General features: G+C 39.0%; 1 pseudogene; it reads right to left on the reverse strand.

Moving 5' to 3' along the window:
• Positions 1-731: 731 nt before the first annotated feature.
• Positions 732-14,674, reverse strand: part of LOC121454145 — a 55,812-nt pseudogene continuing 41,869 nt past the window's right edge.

The raw sequence follows: 14,674 nt of genomic DNA on the forward strand, positions 1-14,674 counted from the left end.
TTATCAAGTAAAAATTACAATATTTATATCTATTTTATCTTTATCATAACTAAGGAAAACTATAACTATAACTAACTATTCTTCAATTCCATAAAAGACTCCAGAAAGATACAATATTACCTAAGCAAACAAGAAATAAGCAACTTTCAAACTCTAGAAATGACAGAGACATCTCGCTGCCTGGACAGTCACCCAAAGTTTCTCTGTACCATTGGGGCATCCATCTTCAGCCTACAGGCCAATGGTATCCAGAGACATTTCCATGAAGCAGGAAATTTCAAAGTCAGTTCAGTCAATATCTGTTGTGTCCTGCAGAATGTCTTGCAGACTCCTTCATGAATCAGGAACCCCAAAAGGTCATCTCACCTTTAGGCAAGTTCAGTAGTCCTCTCTCTGCAGGTTCTCTGTCCAGTTTATGCAATAGTCCAGGCAAGAGCAGTTTTCTTGCCCAAATGGCTGTCAAACTCCATAAGGATCCTCTTCGATGCCCATCTTCTTCTTGGAGTAGATTGATGCTGCCAGGAGCAGACATGTCTCACTGTCATGAAAAACCCTAAGTTATTAAAACATTTAAAATTCCATATTCTATAATCTTTGAAAGATATGAAGAATGCCTATCTAAAATATATCTATGTACATCTAGAAAATCTTAACTAACATGACTACAAGCTTGACTATTATTAATGATTATCCATTAACAACCTATATATATACTAATTATACATTACATTTTTAAATAAACTACACAATCACAATACCTTAATCAAGATCAGAAACACATTAACATATAACAAAACTGACCTTAAATTTAAATCACTAAAGCAAAATCTATATCAATGTAAATTATTCATACCTATATCATATCCCCCTTTAAATGTAAAATAACATTTATAAACAATATTTGGGAATATGGGCACAGTTATTTCTCTCCAAACTGCTTCCTGCTGTATAGGGGCGTCATTAATTGGGTCTTTCATGGTATAACCTGTGTGCCAGGGTCATCTCAGTCAGCAGTCGAGTGAAGTAATTTTTGAAGCTGTTCACAGCAACCCTTCAGGAGGCCGTGGTCCATCATACCATATCGGAATAGAAACAATCCACAGGGTTTCATCCTCTGTGAAAACAACATAAGAAATTCATTTCCAAAGCATCATGTCCTTAGATCCAAATTTCAAACTCAAGGCATTTTCAAAATATCTCTGTTGGATTAGTTCAGCAGCATTTATAAACAAATATCTTTTAGCAGCTGTTGCTCCTTCCTCAGCATTCAAACAATTCAAAGAGAGCATAATAGCATACAGTATCAAGATTCTCTGTGTATTCTCCATCTTTGTGTGCTTTATTTTAACCTCTATTTCATTTATTTTTACTTTTAACTTTTTGCTTTTTGAGACAGGTTCTCTGAATATCTTTGTCCTAGAATAACTCTGTAGACCAGGCTGTCCTTGAACTCTCAGATGTCCGCCTGTCTCTGCCCTCCAGACATTGGGATTAAAGGTGTGTGCTACTACACTTTGAACTCACAGAGATCTGTTTGTCTCTGCCTTCTAGGCACTGGGATAAAAGGCGTGTGCTACCACACCTTGAAGTCACAGAGATCAATCCCCCTCTGCCTCCCAAGTGTTGGGATTAAAGGTGTGCACTACCACACCAAACAACTCTCTTCCTTTTTTTTTTGTTTTTTACTTTAAGAACTTCAACTTTTAGCCTGCAGATATTTTAACACACTGTAAACCATTTAGAAATTTTCTTTGTCTTTGAATCTCTCTTTACTGTATATCTCTCTTTTTCTGACCAAATGAGTCTTTAATTTACCAAGCAATATCAGTAGGACTAAAGCCATGGCTTTGACGGCTGGATCCAGCCCATTCCTTAGCTTTCCAGCTTCATGGCTGAGGTACTAGCTGTAGCCATGTTTATAGCCACAACTCTATGGCGTTTCAAGGTCCCTGCCAGCAAGCGAGCTGCAACAGACAACACTCAAGTCCTCTCTCTGTAGCCGGCCCTCCTGCCTCAAACAGTCAGAGTTTGCCCTGGCAGGACGGCCCACAAAGCTGGCATTTAACATGGCACAGCTTTTTTCCTGCTACAGCTGAAAACCGAAAAACATGCGTTCAGTTTTTCATCAACACCGTTGAAGTGTTTTGTGGCAGGACCTCTTAAAGGTGCTGCAAGCTTTGCAGCTAAAGCTGAGTCAGGAAGCCTCTCTTAGATGAGAGCGCTAGCTTGCCTCTGGCAAGCAGAGCAGACCCGAGAAATTGTTGCTACCAAGAAAACATGCTTTACTCTTTCCCAAGCTTTCTCAGGCTTTCAGTGGATTCAGTTGTCCACACATCTGGGTACCATTCTGTAGTAATAAGAGCGGCAGAGCTGCGTCCCCAGCACCCTGGCCGCCTGCTAGCTTATGCCCTGAAATAATTACACAGACACTGTATTCTTTTAAACACTGCTTGGCCCATTAGCTTTAGCCCTTACAGGCTAATTCTCATATCCCGATCAACCCATCTCTAATAATCTGTGTAGCCTCAGTCTTACTGGGAAAGATTCTAGCCTACATCCATCCTGGGTTGGAGCTTCATCGCGTGTGCCTCAGAGAGCAGAGCTATCGAGTCTGCCCAGGAGAGGGGAGCATGGCGTCTCTCAGCTCACTTCCTCTTCCTCCCAGCATTCTGTTCTGTTTATTCCACCCACCTATGTTCTAACCAATAAAATGGGCCAAGGCAGTTTCTTTATTTTTTAACCAATGACCTTCCTCCATCGAGAGAGAGAGAGAGAGAGAGAGAGAGAGAGAGAGAGAAGAAGAGGAGGAGGAGGGTGAAGGGGAAAATTGGGGATAAAGGAGTGAGGCAGGAGCTGCCTCTTTGGGAAAAGGACAGAAAGGAAGAAACTCAGGCTGGAAGTGGAAGGAAGATCTGTTTGCCTCATGGGATGGGGGAGGGAGTGGGTGGTAATTGTCTCTCAAAGGCACAGGACAGAGCATGACAACAAGCATGTATATGGTATACATACACCATACATATAATTTACCAATTAATTGATTAATTTACCAATTAATTGATCCCCTATTTTGAAGCAGTACCTTGCTCAGCACAAAAGAGCAGGATGGAATCTAGGAGATATTTTGGCAGAGAAACTGCTATGATCAATGTTCCATATATTGAGCAGCAAATTGGTTATTTCAAAATACTAATTCTAAATTTAAAGGACAGAACAATTTTTTCTGAGCTGATACATTGTTGTACTTCACACAACAACATTCCTTTATTTTCCCTAACACTATAGCCAAAGATCCTTTAGAGGATGCTATGTTAATTTTTACAGATGGTTCTTCCAATGGTAGAGCTACATATGTGGTTAATGGAGAAAGACATGAAGTAAAATCAGAACCAGCCTTTGCTCAAATAGTTGAGCTATGGGCTATTGATATAGTGTTTCATTTTTTTTCAAATAAGGCATTTAATCTATATACTGACAGCCAATATATATTTAATTCTCTTCAAGTCCTAGAAACCACCCCATGTATTGAGACTAGCAATAAGCAAGTTAAGATGTTGTTCCAGCAAATTCAAAATGCCATACAACAAAGAAGAATGCCATGCTTTGTAGGGCATATCAGAGTGCATTCAAATCTTCTGAGTCCATTATCTGAAGGTAATGCTGATAAGCTTACAAAAATAATTGCTTTATCTCAGGTTGAGCTTGCTCAGCAATCACATGCTTAAAAGGCTGGGAAAGATTCCATTTCTGTGCTAGGCCCTTCTGGGACTTTGAACTATACCCCAGCCCCCAGGATAAGCTGAAGGCTGCAGAGGAGCTGAAGGCCACTGCCAGCCTCTGGAATAAGATGAAGACTATAGGACCCCTCTTTAGGGAAAGTATTAGCTACTGGAAAAACCTGAGTTCAATAAAGTTACTGACTGTAGCTCATTACCCCACCCAACTTCCCCTACCATGTGGGTAGTATCAGCTGGGCACTATTTCAAGCAGACCCTGCAGTTAGCACAGGGTCAACAGATGTCTGGAGGATGTAACTAGTGAGGGCTGTTGCTATCCCCCTTAGATACTAATAGCCTTTCAGGAACTAACAGCTGAACTTTGCCTCACATTTAGCCCATCATGATATAGGATAAGTAATTTTGTATTTTGAAACTGTAACCTTGTGACTGCTTTGTGTTTTTTGTCTTTACAAATGCCTTACAAAAACAGACGGGGCCCTTCTCCCTCCATCTTCTATGCCAGGTTGTGAAGCAGAGGACCCGTGCCAGTCTGTACTTAATAAATGAAACCTTGCTTTTGTATTTGGTAGTGTGGCTCCATAGTGGTCTTCTTGGGGGTCCTAGGACTCAGGTACAGCATGCTCTGAATTATCAAAATAGTATACGTTCAAGAAAACAATTTAGATTAACAAGAGAAGCTGCTCATCAAATTGTTAGGCAGTGTTATATATGCTCACAGTATTTACCTGTATCGTATTTGGGGATAAATCCTTGAGAACTACTTCCTAATCATTTATGGCTAATGGATGCTACTCACATTGCAGAATTTGGAAAATTAAGATATGGGCTTGTGACAGTCAATACATATTCAGGATTCTTAATGGACACTGCACAAACTGGAGAAGCCATGAAGCATGTGATAACCAATTGCTTAAGATGCAAAATCATAAGAACCCCCCAAATCATAAGATGGATAATGGATTCAGACTTGTTAGTAAAGTATTTCAGCAATTTTATTTCCAAAGGAATATCAAATACAAGACAAGTATTCCTTAAAATCCTCAAGAACAAGGAATTGTGAAGTGTGTCCATGCCTTCTTGAAAATACAACTTTAAAAAATAAAAACAGGAAATTGTATCCTCAAAGGCCACATAATGTCTTGAGTCATGCACTTTTTATGCTAAACTTCTTGAATATGGATGTTTATGAACAATCTGCTGTGGACAGATTTTGGCATTATCGCACCAAGGTGACCTTTGCTAAAGCAAGGTGGAAAGACCCTTGTACTGGATTATAGAAAGGACCTGATCCTGTGTTAATATGGGATCAAGGGCGTGTCTGTGTTTTCTCACAGGATGAGGATCAAGTGAGATGGCTTCCAGAACATATGGTTCAATGTGTACAGCAGAGGAATGCCAGCCCTGATGACATCACAGCCATTGATGACTCCATAGGAAAAGTGGACAGAGGTTCCTGAACCTGAGATCATGACTTCCTCATACCACCATGCTGCAGGCCACAGAAAGGGGATCCTGAACCAGTGTTCCTGACTCACACCATCATGCTGCAGTCTCACAAGGGAAAGATCATAGTGATGACTAGTGATTCCTAGATTTTTGATAGACTTGCCATGAAAACTTCCAGACCTAGTGAGTTCTGTTTACTTTGGAGCCAGACCTGAAATACAGGCTGAACATATGACTGCCTTGGACACAGAGCTCAGATTGCCAGTGAGGTTTTCAGTCTGCTGTTGAAATGTTGATAGAACCTGAGAACTGAGACCTTAACTTTCTCCAGAAGGGATAAAAGAGTCATTACAAGGAGTGATTAGGGCCCCTCTTCAGATATGAGGAGGGTAGCCTAATGTTTTTTGCTGCTGCTCAGAGATTAGGACATTTGTTTAAAAGCATCATTGCATTTGGACTCTTACCCATTACAAAAATCTTTTCTTATCTTTTCATTAGAATGGATTTAAAAGAATCATGATTTGACAAATTGTGTTATGATATTGACCTGTTAAATCATATTATGGTATTTACCAGTTAATGCTTTATTTCACTATAAGATGTTAATGTCTTGAAGATGATTAGAACCTGTCTAAGAAAAGTTTGACACTAGCATTGAATTCTTGAATTTTACATATTTGATAAGACAAATATAGATTTTGATATAGTTGAATATTCTAGACCAAATCAAAAGTCGGCATTCCCAATCCTGGTGATCCTTCACTCCTTTCATTAGGAGATATATTAGCCATAGAAGTATGCATAACACAAAGTATTATCTGCTTGCTTACCATTAGTTAATTGTTGATGAACTCTCCTGACAGAACTTGGCTCAGAGACACAGAGCCCAATACTTCCTCCCTTAACCTTTTGTTTACAGAGGTCCACAGTCCATATATGTTTTGATCCCCCCCGCAGACACCTAAAACGTGGATTTGCATAGTTAAAATGCATGTTCCGAAGACAGGTAAGTGTGGGAAATGGAAAAGTATTCAACCTAAGGCAGATGCAGTTGTCTCTCCTGTTGCAGAAGCACAGGCTTTGTTAAAATTAATGAAAATGGAGGAATTGTGAAGGCCCAGAAATGTGAGCCTATTTCCATGGTGACCAAAGGTCGAAGAGTTGGAACTTACCTCTAGTTCCTTCAAGGCTATTGTGCTTCTACCTCAAGCAAAGGTCCCTCCTAGATGTAGATCAGAGAGTTCTGCTCTACCAAGGTTATTGTCAACAGGTGTCCCTAATAGCCAGACCTTGTACTCCAGGAATAGAAGTAGATTGTTCCTACCTGAAACAAGAGTCTTAGATCCATCTAAGTTCCAGTTCCTTTTATAGAGATAACTTGGAAATCCACCTGGGAAGTAGTTAGCCTACAGAATGTTTTGGTCTAGTGTGTATGCGTGACTTGTTTTGTTCTAGCAACAGAATGTTTAACTATGAATGTAGCCAACAAGCTTCAACTGGTGTGTTCATTCCCTTGTATCATGCTAATGCATTCTTTTGTTTTGCTCCTAACTTTTGTGGTCAGGTGTATTTTAAGCATTTGGGAGATAAATGCAGGCAAAATATTAGTAATCACTGGAATTTCCTCCAGATATTATCCTATATGTTTCTCTATTTTATTATTTTCACTTCTGCCTTCATATTCTTTAATATATTTCTAAATCCCCATTGCTCTACCCTGGCAAGAATTATTTTGTCGAGTCTAGTCCCTGACAAGATTTATTTCACAAAAAAAAAATTAAAAAGCCATCGATGGATAGTTACAATGTGGTTTTCATGACAATTAGCCAAAAACAATATTATTGTATTATAAATTAAATGATGTTTTGCCACTTAATAAAGTAACTATTTACAAATGTATTCACCTCAATACAAGTATTTTAATATATGTTCTAATCAGAGCACCCATCCATATTGCTTGATACTACACAAGATTAACCAAAGCCTGCATGATTGTAAAGAACACAAATAACAAGAAATGTTTTGAAAGAACATAGAGAAAAAGAAAGATCAGGCCTGTATAGTAAATGACTTATATGCAAAGCCTCTAATTTGTCAACTATTTTGTTTGATGTCTACAAAATTTCTCTTTAAATTGAAAATGTTTGTGAGAGCTTACCTAATGCTCCCTTTACATCCTTATTCCTTAGAGTATAGATGAAGGGGTTCAGAGTAGGAGTAACTACTCCATAGAAAAGAGCCATGAATTTGGGTTGGTCTTTTGTAATAGAGGAGGGTGGCTGAAGATACGTGCTAATGCCTGGGCCATAGAATAAGAGAACTACTATGAGATGAGAGGAGCATGTCCCAAAGGCCTTTTTTCTTCCTTCTGAAGATTTGATTTTCAGAACAGAATGTCCAATACAAGCATAGGAGGCAAGAATTAAGCACAAGGGAACAGCTAGGATAAATATGCATACCACAGAGAGAGCAAGCTCATTAGTCTCCTTTTCACCTCAGGCAGTTTTTATCAGAACTGGAATCTCACACACCAAGTGATCCAGCTTATTGTGTCCACACAGTGGCAATTGCAGTGTCATTGTGACCTCTGAGACAGCATAGGTAATTCCTGTTAGCCACACAGTGGGCACTAACAGGAGGCAGATACGCTGATTCATGGTAAGGGTGTAGTGCAGAGGTTTGCAGATGGCAACATAGCGGTCAAAGGACATAAGAGCCAGGAGGACACACTCTGTACCCCCCATTGTGTGGAAGAAATAAAGCTGTACTACACACCTCATGTAGCTGATGGTCTTTGTTGATCCTCCAAGGTTGGTTAGCATCTGAGGCACAATGCTTGTGGTGTAGCACATGTCCAGAAAGGAGAGGTTGGTGAGGAAGAAATACATGGGACTGTGGAGATGGGGGTCTAATATGGACACCAGAATGATGGCAATGTTTCCCAACATGGCCAGTGGATATGTTACCAGTAGAATGATGAAGAGAGGGAGTTCCAACCAAGGATGGTCTGCAAAGCCAAGCAGAATGAATTCTTCTGGGTGACTTTTATTGATGATTGTCATTCTTTGCAGTCTGATTCACCTATGGTAAAGAAGTATCAAGAAAGTTAGTATTATAGGAATAGCAAAGACTCGTGATTTGTTGGTTGGGACTATCAAAGACAGGGTTGGTATTCTGTGGTTGAAATAACATGGCAGGAGTGCTTCACAGATAAATGAGTCAGAATAAATCATTCTGCCAAAGCAAGAGGACATAAGTTCTATCTCCAGTACTCAGGTAAAGTGCTGGCCGTGGGAACCGATCAATATAATACCAGCTCAGCTTAAGAAAACATTGGTTATTTTTCTAGGGCTTGCTGGCTGGCTAATGTAGCTGAATTCATAAGTTCCAAGCTTAGCTGAAGGCACAGTATCAAAACATAAAGTAGTAATCATATGTAGAAAAAACTTGAAATGGACTCTGGATTTTATATGTACAACAAACCCACAGCATGCATAATTTCTGCATATTCACACACTATACATATAGCTTCTACATGCACAAAAATAACATAATAATCTAAAAAACTTGTTATTTACCATCTATTTATTATACTAAATTTTAAAGGGAATTTCTGATTATCTGAAAGTACATGTGGCATAAAGCTGAGGAGCTAATTAAAATAGCAGTGCTAAAGGCATTATAGAAACATATGAACATGTCCAGAGATAGCCAGAGAATTTGATAAGAAGAGCTCTGAGCTCTGACAATGAGTGGTTACTCTCCTAAGCTGATTGATCAAATCTTCTGTTTGAGGAATGAGGATTTTTGATATTTAAACAAGCCTCTTTTGTGTACTTGAGACTGAGTCAAACAGTTTAAGCACTGTTAATATTTATTCTTCATATTAGTACAGTTACCAACAGCCCCCTATTTTATTAACCAAATGAGTTAAGCCACAATTACAGTGTTATTATTTTTTGGTATTTATGTGTTTTGTTTTTTAACTATTTAGTGAAAGTTTTAGATTCAATAATTCATGATCAATTATAGCTAATTTATCCATGTTGCAGAGATAATTTCTTTTTCATTTAAGTAACACCTTTTCAAATTATTTTATAAACCAACCAGTTTCCCCTTCCTCCTTCCCTCCTGTCTTTTCCCATTTTCCATCTACCCCCTCACCATGTACTTCTCCATCTCCATTCCAAAAGAGTCAGGCCTCCCAAGGACTTACACAAAGCTTGGCACATCAAATTGAGGCAGGACTCAGCTTCTCCCCTTACATGGAGAGGAGGGCAGGTAATACAGCACAAGTAACAGGTTACCAAAAGCCAGTTAACCATCAGGGAGAGGTCCTGCTCTCTCTGTTAGATGCTTCACTAAGAGAGCATCAGTTATTTGTTAGAGTATGTAGAGATACTTCTTTATCAATGAGCTCAATGCTTTTTTTCTAGTATAAAAATTTGGTCAATTATCAGGGATGCATTACTTTCTGTTAGTCCCACTGGTATTGTGAATATAGTTTCCAACTCCAGAAATGTTCTTCAGCGGGTATCTTACTTCAGACAAAGAGGCATTAAAATCCCAGCAATTTTATGTTTCCTGGATTTATTTCTTGCCTTTCTTTGCAGCTAAAGTAAATGGCAATACAATATAATCGAGGAACGGAGTAAAACAATGCTTGAAAAATACGTATTTTATTTATTAGTGTTTCATAAAAAGTCATCCCTGAAAAAATGAAAATTCAAACATGTTGTTAACATTACATTCCACTGGCCAAATCTGAATTACTCTACAAATCAGCATCTTAAGAGCAGACTAATTTGTTATAGTTAGAAGCAGATGCACAGCCCTCATTTTACTGAAGGCTCACCCACTTTGTGAGGTTTTATAAGGGGCCACCCAGACTAAGATATGAATCATGTTCTTTGACTATCTGCTATCCTAGGCAAGATACCTACACTAAAAACAGAAAGCAAAAAAACTTCCATGTAGTAAAATAATCATTCCAAAACTTCTGTTTTTCAACACAAAATAAAAAAATATTTTGTATAAAGGCATGTTTCCCCTGTATAGATATCTGTGCACCAGATGAGTGTTTGGTGCCCACAGAGACCGAAAGAGGGCAAAGGATTCCTGGAACTGGAATTAATGATGATTTTGAGCCTCCGTGTTAATGCTGGAAATAGAACCCAGCTCCTGTAGAAGAACAGTCAATATTCTTAACTGCTGAGTCATCTATCCGGTCTCTTCAACAACTTCCTAGTGAGCACTTGTCATAATCACTGTAGCAAGCCTTTTCAACTCTTAAAATCCTTTAGCACCTGTTCTCGAATGCTATGGAACAGAAGCTCTCATTTGTATATTTTAACATACTTGAAGGAATTTGTTCTGTTAGTTTTCTAAGAACTATGAATTAACCTAGACATCAAGAATTAACAGTGCCTAAAATATAGTTGCAAATTGACAGATTATAAGTCAGCATTATAGACCTCACAGAAAATGCCTGATGCTAGGGTATGGTGCATGTGAATGCTGCATACTTTTGATCTGACTATATTTAGAAAAGCACCTCTAATATCACAGATATTATAGACTAGACTCTTATTTCATGTGAAAAAGTTGTAGAAGAAATATGAAATAAGAGTTTTGAATCATGATTGTAAAATAAGTATTTTCAAAAATGTAACATATGCACATTACTGAATACTGTTTATTTAACATGGCTATAGTCATAGTTTTTTTTAAAAAAAATATTTATTTATTTATTTATTTATTGTGTATACAATAGTCTGTCTGTGTGCATGTCTGCAGGCCAGAAGAGGGCACCAGACCTCTTCTGGCCTGCAGATGCTTGTGCTTATGAGTCACCAAGTGGTTGCCGGGAATTGAACTCAGGACCTTTGGAAGAGCAGGCAATGCTCTTAACCACTGAGCCATCTCTCCAGTCCTATAGTCATAGTTTTGAAACATATGCGAACCATTAGTTTTACAAAGAGTAATTTTAAATTTGGTCTCTATAAATTCTTTCATAATTAAGTTAATCTAACACTCATTTTAATGTGTACTCTACCTTTCCCTCCTATTTCTGCTGAGATGAATGAGACTTCCCTTCTAGTACATTTATCTTTATTCTTATGTCTTTTGAATTATTTTAGTTATTTGGGGGATATATTATGTACAGCTCTTGAATTCAATGACTTTGATTTTCTTTTTTTCTTTTTCTTTATTCTTCTCTCATAAAATACAACTTGATGATGGTTTCCACTCCCTCCTCTCCTACCAGTCCACCCAACACATCTCTCTCCCCCAGATCAGCTGAATTTCCTCTGTGTCTGTGGTTATGTCCCCCTTTTCATTTCTGATCTTATTAATTTGCATATTCTCTTTCTGCCGTTTGATTAGTTTGGATAGGGGTTTATCAATCTTGTTGATTTTCTCCAGGAACCAGCTTTTTGTTTCATTGATTCTTTGGATTGTTTTCTGTGATTCTATTTTGTTGATTTCAGCCCTCAGTTTGATTATTTCCAGTCTTCTGCTCCTCCTAGGTGAGTCTGCTTCTTTTTTTCTAGAGCTTTCAGGTGGGCTGTTAAGTCTCCGATGTATGCTTTCTCTGTTTTCTTTAAGTGGGCACTTAGTGCTATGAACTTTCCTCTTAGGACTGCTTTCATAGTGTCCCATAAGTCTGAGTATGTTGTTTCTTTATTTTCATTGAATTCAAGGAAGATTTCATTTCTTTCTTTATTTCTTCCTTGATCCAGGTGTGGTTCAGCAGTTGACTGTTCAGTTTCCATGAGTTTGTAGGCTTTCTGGGGGTAGCATTGTTGTTGAATTCTAACTTTAATCCATGGTGATCCGATAAGATGCAGGTGGTTAATAATATTTCTTTGTATCTCTGGAAGTTTGCTTTGTTACCGAGTATGTGGTCAATTTTCGAGAAGGTTCCATGAGCTGCAGAGAAGAAGGTATAATCTTTCCTATTTGGGTGGAATTTTCTATAGATGTCTGTTAAGTCCATTTAATTCATTACCTCCATTAATTCTCTTATTTCTCTGTTAGGTTTCTGTCTGATTGACCTGTCCATTGGCGAGAGAGGAGTGTTGAAGTTTCCTACTATTAGTGTGTGAGGTTTGATGACTGACTTGAGTTTTAGCAATGTTTCTTTTACGTAAGTGGGTGCTTTTATATTAGGGGCATAGATATTTAGGATTGAGACTTCATCCTGATGAATTGTTCCTGATATGAGTATAAAATGTCCCTCTCCATCTCTTCTGATTGATTTAAGTTTGAAGTCAACTTTGTTAGAAATTAGTATGGCCACACCTGCTTGTTTCTTGGGTCCATTTGCTTGATAAGCCTTTTCCCAGCCCTTTACTCTGAGTAGGTGCCTGTCTTTGTGGTTGAGGTGTGTTTCTTGTAAACAGCAGAATGTTGGATCCTGTTTTCGTATCCAATCTCTTAGCCTGTGCCTTTTTATAGGTGAGTTGAGTCCATTGACATTAAGTGATATTAATGACCAGTGGTTGTTAACTCTGGTCACTTTTTTAGTAGTAGAGTTTGTGTGTTTTCCTTCTTCGGGTTGTGCTGGTGAAGGGTCTCTAGATGTCTGAGTTATTGTGGTCATTGTTGGACTCCTTGGTTAGTGATTTTCCTTCTATTACTTTCTGTAAAGCTGGATTTGTGGCTACGTATTGTAATTTGTTTTTATCCTGGAAAATTTTGTTTTCTCCATTTATAGTGAACAAAAGCTTGGCTGGGTATGGTAGTCTGGGCTTGCATCCATGGTCTCTTAGTTTCTAGAATACCTCTATCCAGGACCTTCTGGCTTTCATGGTTTCCATAGAGAAGTCAGCTGTAAGTCTGATAGGTTTACCTTTTTAAGTAACATGGCCTTTTTCCTTTGCAGCTCTTAATATTCTTTCTTTATTCTGTATGCTTTGTGTTTTGATTATTATATGGCGAGGGGATTTTTTTTTTGATCCAGTCTATTCAGTGTTCTGTATGCTTCCTGAACCTTCATAGGTATATCTTTCTTTAGGATGGGAAAGTTTTCTTCTATAATTTTATTAAATATATTTTCTGGACCTTTGAGCTGCACTTCTTCTTCTTCTTCTACTCCTATTATTCTTAGGTTTGGTCTTTTTATTGTGTCCCATATTTCCTGAATGTTTTGTGATGAGAGTTTGTTGGACTTGCTGTTTTCTTTGATCAGTGCGTTTATTTTCTCTATGGTATCTTCAGAATCTGAGACTCTTTCTTCTATCTCTTATATTCAGTTGGTTATATGTAGTAATTTGGGCGGCGGGGCTGCGTTCCCAGCACCCGGGCCGCCTGCTCGGCTAGCTTATGCCCCGAAATAACAACACACAAACTGTATTCATTTAAACACTGCTTGGCCCTTTAGCTCTAGCCCTTACTGGCTAATTCTGATATCCCGATCAACCCATCTCTAATAATCTGTGAGAACCGGTCTTACCGGGAAGATTCTAGCCTAGTCCATCCTGGGTCGGAGCTTCATGGCGTGTGTCTGCCCGGGAGTGGGGCATGGTGTCTCTGCTCCAGCAAGCAGAGCTGTCGAGTCTGAGCTCACTTCCTCTTCCTCTCAGCGTTCTGTTCTGTTTACTCCTCCCACCTATCTTCTAACCAATAAAATGGGCCAAGGCAGTTCCTTTATTAGCCAATGACCTTCCTCCATCAGTTATGCTTGTTTCTGTAGTCTCTATTCATTTACCTTGATTCTCCATGTCCAGCCAGCCCTCTGTTTGTGTTTTCTTCCTTCCCTACATTTCGGTTTTTAAGTCTTGAACTGTTTCCATTATCTGCTTGATTGTTTTTCCTTGGTTTCCTAGGGTATCATTCACTGATTTACTCAGTTCTTCAAACTTTCTGTTATACTTCTCATCCATTTATATAAGGGCATTTTTTGCATGTTATTTAAGGGCCTCTATCACTTTCATAAAGTCAATTTTTTCTACTTCTTCTTGATTAAGGTGTTCATGTCCTCCTGTTGTGAGGTTGCTGGGTTCTGGTGGTTTCATGTTGTTTTTCAGATTGTTGGGTGAATTCTTGCATTGATGCCTGCCCATCTCTTCCTCCGATTGCTCCCCTATGGATCTTCTTTACAGGATCAGGTCTTCTTGCCCACTGATGTACCTTCCCAGTGATGTCACTCCTCAGTGATGGCTCTCCTGGTGCCTAGATCAGATCTCTGTGCTGCTTGGGTAGCTCGTAAACAAAGGGCCTACCTTGCTTGCTGCAGGCAGGCTATTGAGACAAAGGAACTACCGCCCTTCCGGTTTCCCTCCCGATTTGGATTCGTTGCCAGCGCCTGAACAGGCTGAGCTGGGAGATGTTATGTGGTCAAAGAGGGGAGGGAGGCAGACTGGGGAGAGAGGGTTCTGGATGCAAGCTGGGTGGGATAGGAAGAGATAGGAGGTATAGGGCAGTATAGCCCCTACAGGATGACCAGGAAGTGTAGGAGGGATGAGGAACGTCTGAGTTCCCTGTTC

This window comes from Microtus oregoni, unplaced genomic scaffold (genome assembly GCF_018167655.1).
Source record: "Microtus oregoni isolate MIOR12 unplaced genomic scaffold, Mior012 000012F_ref0000307, whole genome shotgun sequence".
Taxonomy (NCBI): Eukaryota; Metazoa; Chordata; class Mammalia; order Rodentia; family Cricetidae; genus Microtus; species Microtus oregoni.